At 41.2% G+C, this 13,071-nt stretch overlaps 1 protein-coding gene across 2 annotated transcripts in view; it reads right to left on the bottom strand.

Annotated features, from left to right (window-relative positions):
- LOC109414761 (neuropeptide F receptor-like) overlaps positions 1-13,071 on the bottom strand; it is a 115,354-nt gene that overhangs the window by 41,416 nt on the left and 60,867 nt on the right. The gene's annotated exons all lie outside the window — the stretch shown is intronic.

The following is a 13,071-nucleotide window of genomic DNA, read 5'->3' as shown; positions in this document are numbered from 1 at the left end:
TGCAGAGCTTCCGCCTCTGGTCCGGTGATAGAAACCACGGCGTCGTCCGCAAGCTGTCGTAGCGAGCAATTTTCCACGAGACATTCGTCGGTGTCTCTAACGTAAAAGTTGTAAAGAAGGGGGCTTAAGCATGAGCCCTGGGGGAGACCCATGTAACTAATTCGTGAAGTTGCCGAGGTTCCATGAGAGAAAAACATGTGCTTCTCAGACAACAAGTTGTACAAGTAGTTGTTTAAAATCGGAGAAAGCCCACACTCGTGGAGTTTGTCTGAAAGGACATCAACGCAAACTGCATCAAAAGCCCCCTTAATATCCAAAAATACTGAGCCCATTTGCTCTTTTTGAGCGTAGGCCAGTTGAATTTCTGTAGAAAGCAGCGCCAGACAATCGCTCGTTCCCTTGCCTCTGCGGAAACCGAATTGAGGACAGACTTTCTTTGCGAAATCGAAAATCCATCGAGGCGAGCTTTCTCGATCCTCATTTACCGATACCGCGTTGCGCATTCTCCTTCCGACCGTCCAGAGATTCCGCATTGACGTCTCCCGCGATAAACCGTTGACGAAATTCCTCCAATAACAACGTTTCTTCGCCTTCACGAGGTTCGTGAATTTGTTGTGAAGAGAGGAATACCACTCATAATTCTCCCGTGTACCGCGCTTCCGGTAGGTTTTAAACGCAGCGGATCTTTCGCGATAGGCTCCGGTACATTCTTCATCCCACCACAGTGTGGGGGGTCTTCGCCGTATCGAAGTTCCCGGAACCGGCCTACGCTGCGCTTGGAGAGCACTTTCGACGATTAACCCGGACAAGAAATGGTATTCTTCCTGCGGTGGAAGAACGTCAACCGACTGCTCGCCCTCTGAGACCAATTCAGCATATTTACCCCAGTCGATATGCTTCGTGAGGTCATACGCGACGTCGATCTGGCGAGCCTGACACGAATCATTGGTAACTGAAATTTTGATTGGCAGATGATCACTACCATGGGGATCCTGAATTACATTCCACGTGCAATCCAATGATAGTGAATTCGAACATATTGAGAGGTCTAACATGCTTGGAGGATCTGGAGGTTTAATTCACGTTACTTCCCCGGAGTTCAAAATTGTCAAATTGAAATAGTCGCAGAGGTCATATATCAGGGTTGCGCGATTGTCGTCCTTCGGAGACCCCCAGGCTGTTCCGTGTGCATTAAAATCTCCTAGGATCAACCAAGGCGCAGGCATAGCAGCTCGGAGTCTGTTTGGCCTTCTCTTCCGCAGAATCGTTACTTGTTCTGTGGCTTAGTTGGTTAAAATGTCGGTCTAGCGAATACGGATAGAGAAAAACTAATTGAAAGCTTCGTCACGTATTTGTTCAGCTCAGTCCAACAAAAGACCGATCTTGATTATTTCTCCAAATAATGCCTTTCGCCTAAAATGAAGCAAAAATGCAACTGCATGCACTGAAAGCAGTCATGCACCGTCTGATTTCTCTATTGAATCTTATCTAAAACGGTTTGTCTTTCATCTGCCGAGAACGGAACCGCTTTCAATTAAAACAATATTACCGCAATTAAGAGAGAAAAGTTCTCTGTGCAAATTGTGGTGAAATTCTCAATACGGAATCGTAATCAAAATAAGCATCATATTTCTTTACCTCGAAGCAAAGACTTGGACCGGAAATGTTATCTCGAATGTACAAGAAGATGGGCTCATTCATTTTCGCATTCTATGGAGATATCCTGCATACTACACATACATATCGGATGAATACAAGCGAAATCCAACCAACCATCCATCCATGCTCGTTCGATTGCCAAACAGCTTGGAAAGGGCGGACGTCCGCCCACGATGACATGATGGGATGAAATGTAGGCACTACTCTGTGATGGTTGTGGTATGCGCTTAACGATATCTAGGCTTATCTCTCTTTGCGGAAGCATTTCAATGAAGGGGGAAAGGATGCTTTCTGGTTGACTTCAGGCGGATCAAAATAAGGACGATGATGAAAAGTTTGAGCACTTACGAAAAAAACTTCTTCTTCTTGGCATAACATTTAAACTGGAACAAGACCTGCTTCTCAGCTTCTACAGTTACCGAGAGCTTCCTCTATCAATGATCATTTTGCATGTGCCTATCGTGTATATTCATTTATATAATTGTATTTCTTCATCTGACCTCAGGGATCTTAATGTTGCAGGCACAAAGTTACTTTACGCCCAAGGCCCTATTTTTATCCTAGTAGATGTGGATGTAGCTCTGTGTGCTCTGTTTCCTATTTTTGTCTTTTGTTAAAAGTGAGAAAATATGGTAATAAAATAAAAGTCAAAGAAATTTGCATTACGGAAAGTTCCGGGACCGACCGAGAACCGAACCCGTCACTCCTGACTGATTAACACTCCCCTCTCTTCTCTTTTCAATACTCACTCCTGGTTGCTACTTAATTACTGCTCACATCTCACTAAACACTGCCCTCTCTTCATTCTTCACTTCCCACTCCTCATTTATCACTTTTCACTGCTCACTACTTATAGTTCACTCCTCACTTCTCTCTTCTCCCTTTACTGCTCACTCCTTACTCCTCTCTCTTCACTGCTTACTTCTCACTCCACACTATTCACTTCTCTTCTCACTGGTTACTCCTCATGGGTAACAATGTGATGTGACTGATAGCCACCACCAGTGCAGGTCTTGCCATATCGTACGATTCCTCTTAATATATAACATATTAAGATTTCCGTCTTGTGGTTTTCCTAAAAGGGTGCGTCAAAAATATTGCAGACTGCTGGAGCTGATCTAACCATAACCAGTCGCAATCAATATAATTCTGGACGAACATTTGAAAAGGGCCTATCTGCTTTTTGTAAACAAACATGTTTCTGTCTCTGCAGGGCCCATCTGCATCCACCCACGCACGTCAACACCCTTAACAGATAGCTTGAAGAACACTCTTTCTGATACGGGTGTTGATGTGCGGGGGTGGATGCAGATGGGCCCTACAGAGACAAAAACATGTTTGTTTACGCAAAGCAGAGAGGCCCTTTTCAAATGTTCGTCTAGAATTGTGATGCTTGCGGAAGATCTCTCCGTGATTTGGACTTGTTGACCATGACTCCCGCCTCCAGTCAACAATATGTTTAATACCCTCTCAATTAGGGGCTGTCCATAAACCACGTGGTCATGAGGGGGGGTGTTCGGCCAATGATCATTTTGTATGGACTAATAAAAAATTTTGTATGGACGAATGACCACGCGGGGGGAGGGGGGGTTGAAAAGTCCCAAAAAAATGACCACGTGGTTTATGGACAGCCCCTTACCCTCCTCCCATAAATACATGGACACATAGCAAATGAATAAATCAACAATGATTCATTAGGGCACAACTGTCATTATCGATTTATCTTCATCGACCCTCTCTTTGTGTTATTATATAATGTGTATTGAGTTTTCCAAAGATTTTTTGGTTAAAATCCGTAGAGGACGTCTTCATCTTGTCATAGGAACAAAAAGAATGATGATTTGGTTGTGGGCTTCGTGACCGTGCGATTAGCGGCGCCAGTCGTTTAGGCGTACTGTAAGATACGGAGTGTGGGTTCGATTCCCACTCCAGTTGGAGAAAACTTTCCGCCTAACGGAAAATTCGTTCATTGGACCACTGGGTGTCGTATATGCTGTCTGTTGTCAAGTGTAAGTTATGTTCAGTCTGTACAGCCTCTTGCTGAATACGGTGTGTAGTGTCTTTAGTTTGTTGTGTAGTTTGATCAAGTTATTAGCGAAAGAGATAATCGACGAGGAGTTAACGATCAAGTCAGCTTGGCCCCAACGAAAAATCATTGTCGGAATAATTGTAGGTAAAAAAGGAGCAATCTCACGTATTTTAAAACAGCTTCGTCGTCTACGGTGGAAAACGGGGCAATACGTGGGACATCTTTCTTGGTATGCTTTCAAACGGCAGGGCAGGAATTGTCACCCGAAACCAACCAACATCCAGATTCTTCACTGGACACTCCTCATTGGTCATTCCTAACTTCTAACGTCTAACTCAGGGCTGCCCAACCTTTTTCGCTTGTTTCGTACATTTTTGGTCCGTACGATCGTTAAAATGGTCAGATATAGTCTATTTTATGAGGCTAGTCAAACGACAGAAGTACGCGCTCTGATGTTTACGTTTTCAATCATCGTCCGGTTGATGATGATTAATGACTGCACGCAAGTCAAGCGTAGTTTTTGAAACTGGCTAAAATCATAATTAGAAATTTTTATTTAATTTTTTTTCGCAAGTTAACGAGTGAATCGCAACGAAAAAAATACCTGATTAATTATTGAGTTTTGTATTGCTTTTACGACAGCTTTTGAGCCTATTTTGGCTCAAATTTCTCATATCTCCAATTTATCGAATAAGTACCTTTTCAAAAATTACACGATATTCCAGCAAAACAAACGTGCGTGGAATTCTGTCAGTTGACGCCGCTGCTGCGATCAGCTGTTCTGAAACGTCTCGTAAAATGGCTTATTAGATTTTTTTGCATCAAATGGAAGCCTGTTGTCAGGGCTAATTGATGCATGAGTTGAAATTCACATTTAACTTATCCACTTAGCTACCGTGGCAATTCAGTCAAAAAAATCTATCCGACCCGCGGGCCGGACTGTTTTTTGGGTTCAACTGAACCGGTAGCTAAAAATTGTCAACAAATTCTAACTTTTTCATTTGGATGAGTTAGATGTAATACTAAGCTAAAATATTCCATGTTTGACTTGTTTTGCAAACGTGCCGATTGAAAATGTCTGAAACATGCGAAAAAGGTTGGGCAGCCCTGGTCTAACTCATCACCGCTCACTTTTCACTTCTCACTGCTTCACACTCCTTGAGATCTTCATATTTAGTTCTCTAGCGTGCGCAACTTTTTCTTTTTTTCTCACTCACTCTCGTAAACAAACACTAGAAAGAGAAAGATGATAGAGGGGACATTTTGCTCCCTCTATTATCTCGCTCTTTCTAGCGTTTATCAAAGAGAATAAGCAAGAAGAAAGGAAAAGCTGCTCACGCTAGTGTTTTAGTTTACTATTCCTCACTGCTTGCTTCTGGCCTCCAAATCTTTGCTGCTCACTTGTCAGTTCTCCCTTCTCACTCGTCTTCTTTCAATGTTCACTTCTCAATGCTTACTTTTCACTTACTTCTCACCGTTCACTCTTCACACCTCACTCCTCATTACTCAAACTTTTTCCTCACTTCTCACTCACTTCCCTGCTCAATCTGTATATTTCTTTTCTCACTCTTCGCTGCTTACTCCTTACTACCAATTCTCGGCTGTTCATTTCTTACCCCTCACTCTACACTGCTTACTTCACTGTTTCACACTCCTCACCTCTTACTTTTCACTATTCACTACTCACACCACATTAATCACAGCTAATTCTCACTCCTGATTTCTCAATTCACACTATTAACTCATCATTGTATATTAGGCAACTTTTTATGCGTATAAATTATACATCGGAGAGCAGTAATTATTTTATTTTATCTTTTGTTGATCCTAATAATGACTTAAGTTGGCAGTTCCTGCTACTGAAAACTAAATCTATACCCAAGTTTCTGGATTTTATTTTACACTTAAATACAAATAAACTTAAGATTTTCTTAAGGCCTAACTTATATAACGACCTTTAAATAATTCATAATGATTAAGATGAATTTCATAAGGTCGCTCTATAACGCAAAATCGTCTCACAGCTTGGAATCGGAACAAAGAGTGCCTCTCTTTTGCACATTGGACTTTTAGATATGTTTGTCGACATTTGACAAGACAAGAAACTAATGCACAATGGGAAAAAAGGTATAAAACGCGAATAAATTCAATATCTGCTCGGAGTGTATGGATTCGAATGAATTTTTGACACAAACTGCAGCCCGGGTAGACGTGAATATCATAATCATATCTTAAAACGATCAAATTTTGATGTCATATCTTAATATGATATTGATGTGATAATTAAAAAGTTGCCAAATATCTGCTCAATATCTAATCATGAAATGATTTCAAAATTAGTACTTATTTTGATCTTTGGAAAGCCTTGTGCAACCCGCTGTATAAATGTCTAAATTTCCCAAAATTGCGCATGAAAACTATTTTAAGTTTTAAACTTTCATTATGCGCCGTCCCCAAATAACGTAACGCTTCAGGAGATAGGGGTTTAATACATTGCGTAATGCTTCAGGGGAATAGGGAATACAACCTAGCGTTACGACCCATACAAAAAAGTTGGAGTTACCATACAAAAACACATTATGGAGGTCGCCAGATCCTAATGAACCAACCACTGAGTTCAAAAATGTCGACCATTTCGAAAAACGGACCATTTGATTCTAGATTCAACAAAACATACCCGGCAGACGACCAGCTTTTAGAGTTTCAACCAACAAATTGCGTATTGATTCAGCCTTGGGTATACGAACAGACGACAGTCGTGACGACTACAATCTTCTGAATGTTTCCAATGCTTTTCTGGGCGACAGTTCACAATAGGGCACGTTCAGTGAAGTAGTAGATTTTAAGCTGATTTTTTGATGGCTAGAAGGTAAATTCTCCGTTTCTGCAACGAAAATATGCAAAAAGCGTGGGTATTATGATTCCTTGCCTCATTTAATGCTGTTAGAACAAAACTTTAGGAAACTTTGTTGCAAGAAATGGAGAAATGGAGAAAACAATAAGGCGCTGTCCATAAACTACGTAGACTTTTTTTGGGCCAACTCAGACCCCACCCCCCCTCCCCACTCGTAGACTTTTGCTCATACAAAATTTTCGAAATTTGTATGGAGCGTAGACTTTGGCCAGACCCCCCGTCCCCCCTAAGAGTCTACGTAGTTTATGGACAGGCCCTAACACAGTTTTGCTCAAACAGCAATCAATTAGGAAAGGGATCATGATAGCTACGCTTTTTGCGTTATTTAATTGCAGAAGTGGAGAATTTACCACTTCACCATACAAAACTTCAGCTCAAATTGGTAGAAATCCGTCCTGTTTTATGCGCAAAATAAACCAAACATGTTTCTACACATGTCGTTTTTAAAGTTTGGATCACTAGCTTTGTTAACAATTCAGAGAATAGGCATCAAATGTGAAATCATCTAGAGAAAAGTGCTCTTTTAGTTTAGGTAAATATGCAATTCGTAATTCCTTCATTATTTTTATTTTCCATACTATCGGTTCAGTTTGCAAATGTTGGGTGCAAACTGTATTAATATTCTGCAATAGAACATTGATCATTGGGAAATCTGAAAAATACAGTTTAAGATCAAAATTAGCTCTTCACATTTCCATCTGCAACATCCAGAAATCGAAAGATTTGAAAATTACTGCTCAAGATCAAAATCAGTTCTTTCACACATTCATCTATAACATCCGAAAATTGTAAGATCTGAAAACTACTATTCAAGATCAAAATTAGTTTTTTCACACACTCATCTACAACATGGCGAGACCAAACCAACACAGCTACCATGAGTCGTAAACACCTTGGAAAACGTAGAACTTGATGCTCTTGTTATCTTCTATTTTCAGATATGAGTCGTAGTGCAGTGGTAATGTCACTGTCACTGTCATCTGTCAGATCATTTTATGATATTGGTTTGATGTGCTACAGCACAGATCTCCTCAGATAATAGTCTGATCTTATAATATAAAAATGAGATATTATTATGTTCTTCCCCATACTAATTTTTGATATTATTTAAGATGTTTTATCTCTTATGTCAAACAAACCAATAGCTAATTATGATCTTGAGTACTTCACTGAGCAATATCAAATGATGATATTGTTTTGATTTTTACTTCTACTCGGGGAGGGTGTCATTCGCCGCACGATGATGGAAATCAGTTGATTGAGCTCGTTTTACCACGCTCTCTCTCTCCACTCACCTTTTTGAGAAAATCGAATCCGATGGGCGGGAATTTTTTTTTTGCTCAAGCCTAATTTTCATTGATTTGATAAAGTCATATTTGTCTTTTATTCGTGTATGCTTAAACAGATGTTTCCTGTAAAAGAAATAAATTAAATCTTCATTGATACACAATGCTACTGAACTGAACTTCTATGAACTTGAAAGTTCCGACAAAGTTCCGAGTAGCATCTTAAGCAGCTTTAAAGTTCCGCGAAGTTCAGATCAAGTTCCGAACGGAACTTTCTGGTTGCTGAAGAGGGTAACAATGAGCCTTGCCGGAACTTGCGACCAAAGTTCCAGCAAGGCTCATCGTTAGCCTCTCAAGCAGCCAGAAAGTTCCATTTGGAACTTTATCTGAATTTCGCGGAACTTGAAAGTGCATTTTGTCATGGCAAGCGGAACTTTTGGTTACATGGGTGGACATTTTGACAATTTGTGATGTGTAGATCAGAAAAGGATTGTTTATTCTACTTTCCAACGCCAGAAGTAATTCAAAATTTATAAATACAAGCACGTTATAGTCTAAAGAGCAGAGACTTTAAGAAAGCCTCTCATCTGCACTTAGGACCTATAGAAATGTTTGACCTGAAATATTTGACCCTGTGTACTTACAGCTTTAACCCTTGGCTTTTCAAAAAACTTTGCTGAAGAAACCATCTTTCTAAGAACTTTCATATCCTGCGGTACACACAGTATTGCACTGGAAGCACGGCTAAGTGCGCGCTTAACACGAATTTTTATGTGCACATTTTCTGCGCGCACAAAATGTACATGCAGAAAATATGTTTGATCTAACGTTTGTTTCCTGGTTTGTTTGAGCACTCGTTTTGAGTGTGCAATAGTGATGGAATTACTCTTATCATGAAGCAATTCGCGAGTGTAAAGCCAGCACAAGGCTTACTCACGATTCCGAGAGTAAACAGTGTGTGAGTTTATTCGCACCCGCCTGCTTCGTGAGTAAGAAGCCAAACAAAAACAGAAACACTCATGAGTTTTTATTCGTGAACGACTAGTGGAGGTGCGGGAAGTGCATTTTATTGTGGTTATAATAGCAAATCCAGTGATTATCCAACATAAACTAATGCTTTATGCTTCATTGTTCCTGAAAAGCAGCATTGCCAGTCGTTAAAATGCGTTTTGCGTCAAAATGCAAAAAACTCACGAAGCTTCGCGATTCACATGCGAGTGCTTGCCAACTTCGTTTACTCACGAATAAAGAAGTGCGAGTATTCTCGGGTCCCCGTTGTTCACGAGTAGGTTTGTTTTGGTTTGTGTCTGCTCAGCTGCAATCTTCATAATTTTCCATCTCTGGTGTGCAGCTGATGGATGCCAGAGAGCGAGCGGCTGGTTTGTGGGTGAAAAAAGTAGCGTAGCTCACTCACGCTCTCGTTGGAAGTAGTGCGTAGAGTGTGTGTTTTCTCACGTTTCGCACTGAGGAGTATGCCATCTCTGGTGGAGGGTAGGGTAGAGAGTTAGGATAAAGGGATAGGGAACAGATTTAGAATAGACGGTAGGGTAGAGGGTAGGGTAGGGGGTTATGGCAGTGGATAGGGTGAAGGGTTAGGGTAGAGGTTTAGGGTATAGGGTAGAGTAGGGTAAACAGTAGAGTGAGGGTTAGGGTAGAGGACAGGATGGAGGATAGTTTAAGGGGTAGGGTCAGGGCCGGATTTGAGGGGGGCCAGGGGGGCCATGGCCCCGGACCGTGCAAGAGTCATGCTGATCAGTTCAGCCGTTCGTGACTTTTGTTGCCTCAAAGGGACTTCAAACTCATTTTTATATATATAGATAGATAGATGTCTCCTATAAACAAGCTTACTATTTGGTGAAAACATTCGCGAAATGATGTGATTCGCTTTCGACAACAAATACGTTTTCACCCTTCCTCGCTTTATCAAACCAACCTCTCGTACGAAAAGCCCACGAACAGACTCGACGCTGATCGGCATTGTTGGCTGCTCCTTTTCGCCGTTGAGCTGTTGCGTTCCAGCCAAGCCTGTCTTTTCATCGCTTTCGATGCTTTTCGATCAGCTTATCACGAAGCATCGTAGGCTGGAAACGTTATTGGTGTGGTGTCGGTACATGCGAATGTTGCTTCTGTGTGCGTGTCGAGCGTTCGTGCCGTAGCTTCTAAAACCAACCCATTCGGTGTTGTTCGACTGTTCGGGTGAGCATGTGGCGGCACGGGCGGCACTGACAGATGTGTACAAAATCGTTGGTGAGTTACATCATGTTCGTTTTGCCACCTCTTTGACTCTGGTCATCGCTGAGCAGTGCAAAGTTCAATCGCAAGCGATAAAAATACAATTGATAAGAGCATTCGTGAGGTGATAATTTGCATCATTGCCTATAAAATCTATTTCTAAACTAGCTGTACCCGGCAAACTTTGTCTTGCCTACTGCGTTTTTTGACGTTTCAAGTTTCTGTCCAAGACCAAGTCCCCGGTCACAAAGTGTATAGAAGATCAATTTTCAAAAACTCTCAATTTTTTCATGTTTTTTGCCTCATAAACCTTCCTTGGGTGAAAACTAACGGAACAAAACAAAGACGATCAAAATCGGACCTTCCTTTCGCAAGTTATGCGCGGTCCCACGTATGCCACTGCATTTTTATATTTATTTATTGTTTATTTATTTATTGTATTGTAGTTCTTCATCTGACCTCTGGAGTCTTAATGAAGTGTGGTTGGGAAAAGCCTTTTTAGGCATAAAAACCCACATCTTAACATATTACACATTAAAAATACAAAATTAAAACTAAGAACTAATACACACATTTTAAAAATAACAAATCTAAGTTTTACAAAATACGTTAACGGAAATCAAAATCATCAAAAACATTATTAAAATTCACTACCATATACCTAAGAGGAACATGTTGTCCATATCTGCTATTGCGAGAATCCAAATGGAGAAAGTTGCGTCGTCGTAGTGGCCGTTCAGGAACGTAAATACGAAGTTCAGAGAGTAAGGCTGGAGCATCAATCTCGCCATTCAATAGCTTCCCAATAAAGCTGGATTGCATAGACGATCTCCTTTTCTCCAAAGTATCCAACCCCAATAGCATGCACCGATGCTCATACGGAGGAAGATGCACAGCGTCCCGCCAGGGTAGGCCCCGAAGAGCTAATCTCACGAATTTCCGTTGTACAGCTTCAAAACGATCTATCCAATTCCGGTTATACGGGCACCAAACAACTGCTGCCGTTTCCAAAATAGAGCGAACTAAAGCGCTGTACAGAGACTTTAGACACAAAGGATCTCGAAATCCATCAGCAATTTTAAAAATGAAGCCCAGCTGTTTGTTTGCTCTAGTAAGTACATCATCATAGTGCGGTCTGAACGTCATCTCTGTATCCAGTATCACTCCAAGATCCTTAATCTCGCTCTTCCGCTCCAACTTTTCACCTTGCAAAGAGTATTCAAAGAGGATAGGATTCCGTTTTCGGCAAAAAGAAATTGCATTGCATTTTCCCACGCAGAGTTCCAATCCATTTCGCCTGCTCCAGCATTCAAAAGAGTTTAACGTTGCCTGAAGTGCCAAGCAATCTACAATACTGGTGACCACGATGAAAAACTTCACGTCATCGGCATAGAACACTCTTTCACCGCGGGGTAGTACAAACGCTACGTCGTTGATAAACAGCGAAAATAAAAGTGGTCCAAGATTGCTTCCCTGTGGCACTCCAGAGGGAATAGGAATTGATTCCGATTGGGTCGAACCAATGCGCACTTTCGTAGATCGACCAGATAAATACGAGTCGAACCATCTAACAAAGCCTGCGGATACTCCCAATTTAGCAAGCTTATTGAGGAGAATCCTATGATTCACACGATCAAACGCTGATTTGAAATCCGTGTATATCACGTCCACTTGCTTTCCAGCATCCATCGACCGAATGCATAGTGACGTAAACTCGACAAGATTGGTAGACACTGATCGCTTAGGGAAAAATCCATGTTGAGCCGTGGATATGTAGTTCTTGCAGCATTCAAACAGTACGTTTTTCACAATAATCTCAAATATTTTCGAGCAGGCAGCCAATGATGTTATCCCTCTGTAGTTAGCTATGTCACGCTTGTCGCCTTTCTTAAACACAGGTGAAAGAAAAGAGTTTTTCCAACTGGTAGGAAAGGTACCTTGTTGCAGCGAGTGATTGAACAGCTTCGTCAATGGCATTAAAAATGCAGCGGAACACCTTTTCAGCAAAGATGACGGAATGCCATCAGGTCCAGGTGACGTAGAATACTTCAGCTTCCGAATTGCATTAAGAACGTGTTCTTCAGTGACATCGAAAATACCAAAATCGATTACATCCGATGGAGTATCACGGATGGCCTCAGCGAATAGTGCAGGCGTGACATCGGCGCTCGAGAATGCAGACTTGAAGTGTTGCGCAAAAAGGTTACACTTTCCAGAAGCAGTATCTACCGAAGATTCTCCAAAGTGCATAGCCGTCGGTAGTCCATCTTCCTTGCGCTTAGACTTTACAAAAGACCAAAAGCGTTTTGGGTGTAGTCGAAGATTCCTCTGAACTCGGTCAACATATCGAGCGTATGAAAGTCGATTGTAGCTAGTGTATTTGTTGCTAGCAAACACGAAACAACGTTTCAACTGAGGAGAACGATTCCGTCGGTATTTTCGAAGTGCAGACCTTCTTCGGCATTTCAGTTTACGGAGGTATCGGTTTGTCCAGGGTGGTTTTAACGGAGGACGCTTGAAAGGGACACGATGCTCAATAATGCGTCGAATTTCACTGCTGAACGATTCAACCATGTCATCCAAATTAAGATCTGAGTCCAAAAATTGCCAATTAATTGAAAAAAATGTCATTGGTGAGCACTTCATAATCAGCATAATATATAATATCAGCATAATATCAGCATATAATAGATTTCTTAAAGGACTTTCTCATGATTTTCGACTTGATCAATGGAATCTAATACTATGAACACTCTCGAATAAAGCGTTATTTACTTGATATAATTTCTTTTACAATCGTCCTCAACTAGATTTTCATATCTGGATCACTGTCATGCTTATTTTATAGTGGATGCCCTTTTTGCCTTTCTCGTACAGTAAGTGTACTGGAAAGGCTATATGTTCACTCCAAAAACGACTTTTTGATAGAAGGCCCGGAGGGTCAAGTCACA

Source organism: Aedes albopictus, chromosome 1 (assembly GCF_035046485.1).
Source record: "Aedes albopictus strain Foshan chromosome 1, AalbF5, whole genome shotgun sequence".
Taxonomy (NCBI): domain Eukaryota; kingdom Metazoa; phylum Arthropoda; class Insecta; order Diptera; family Culicidae; genus Aedes; species Aedes albopictus.
Note: the sequence above shows the minus strand (reverse complement) of the source record. Positions and strands in the feature narration are given on the sequence as shown.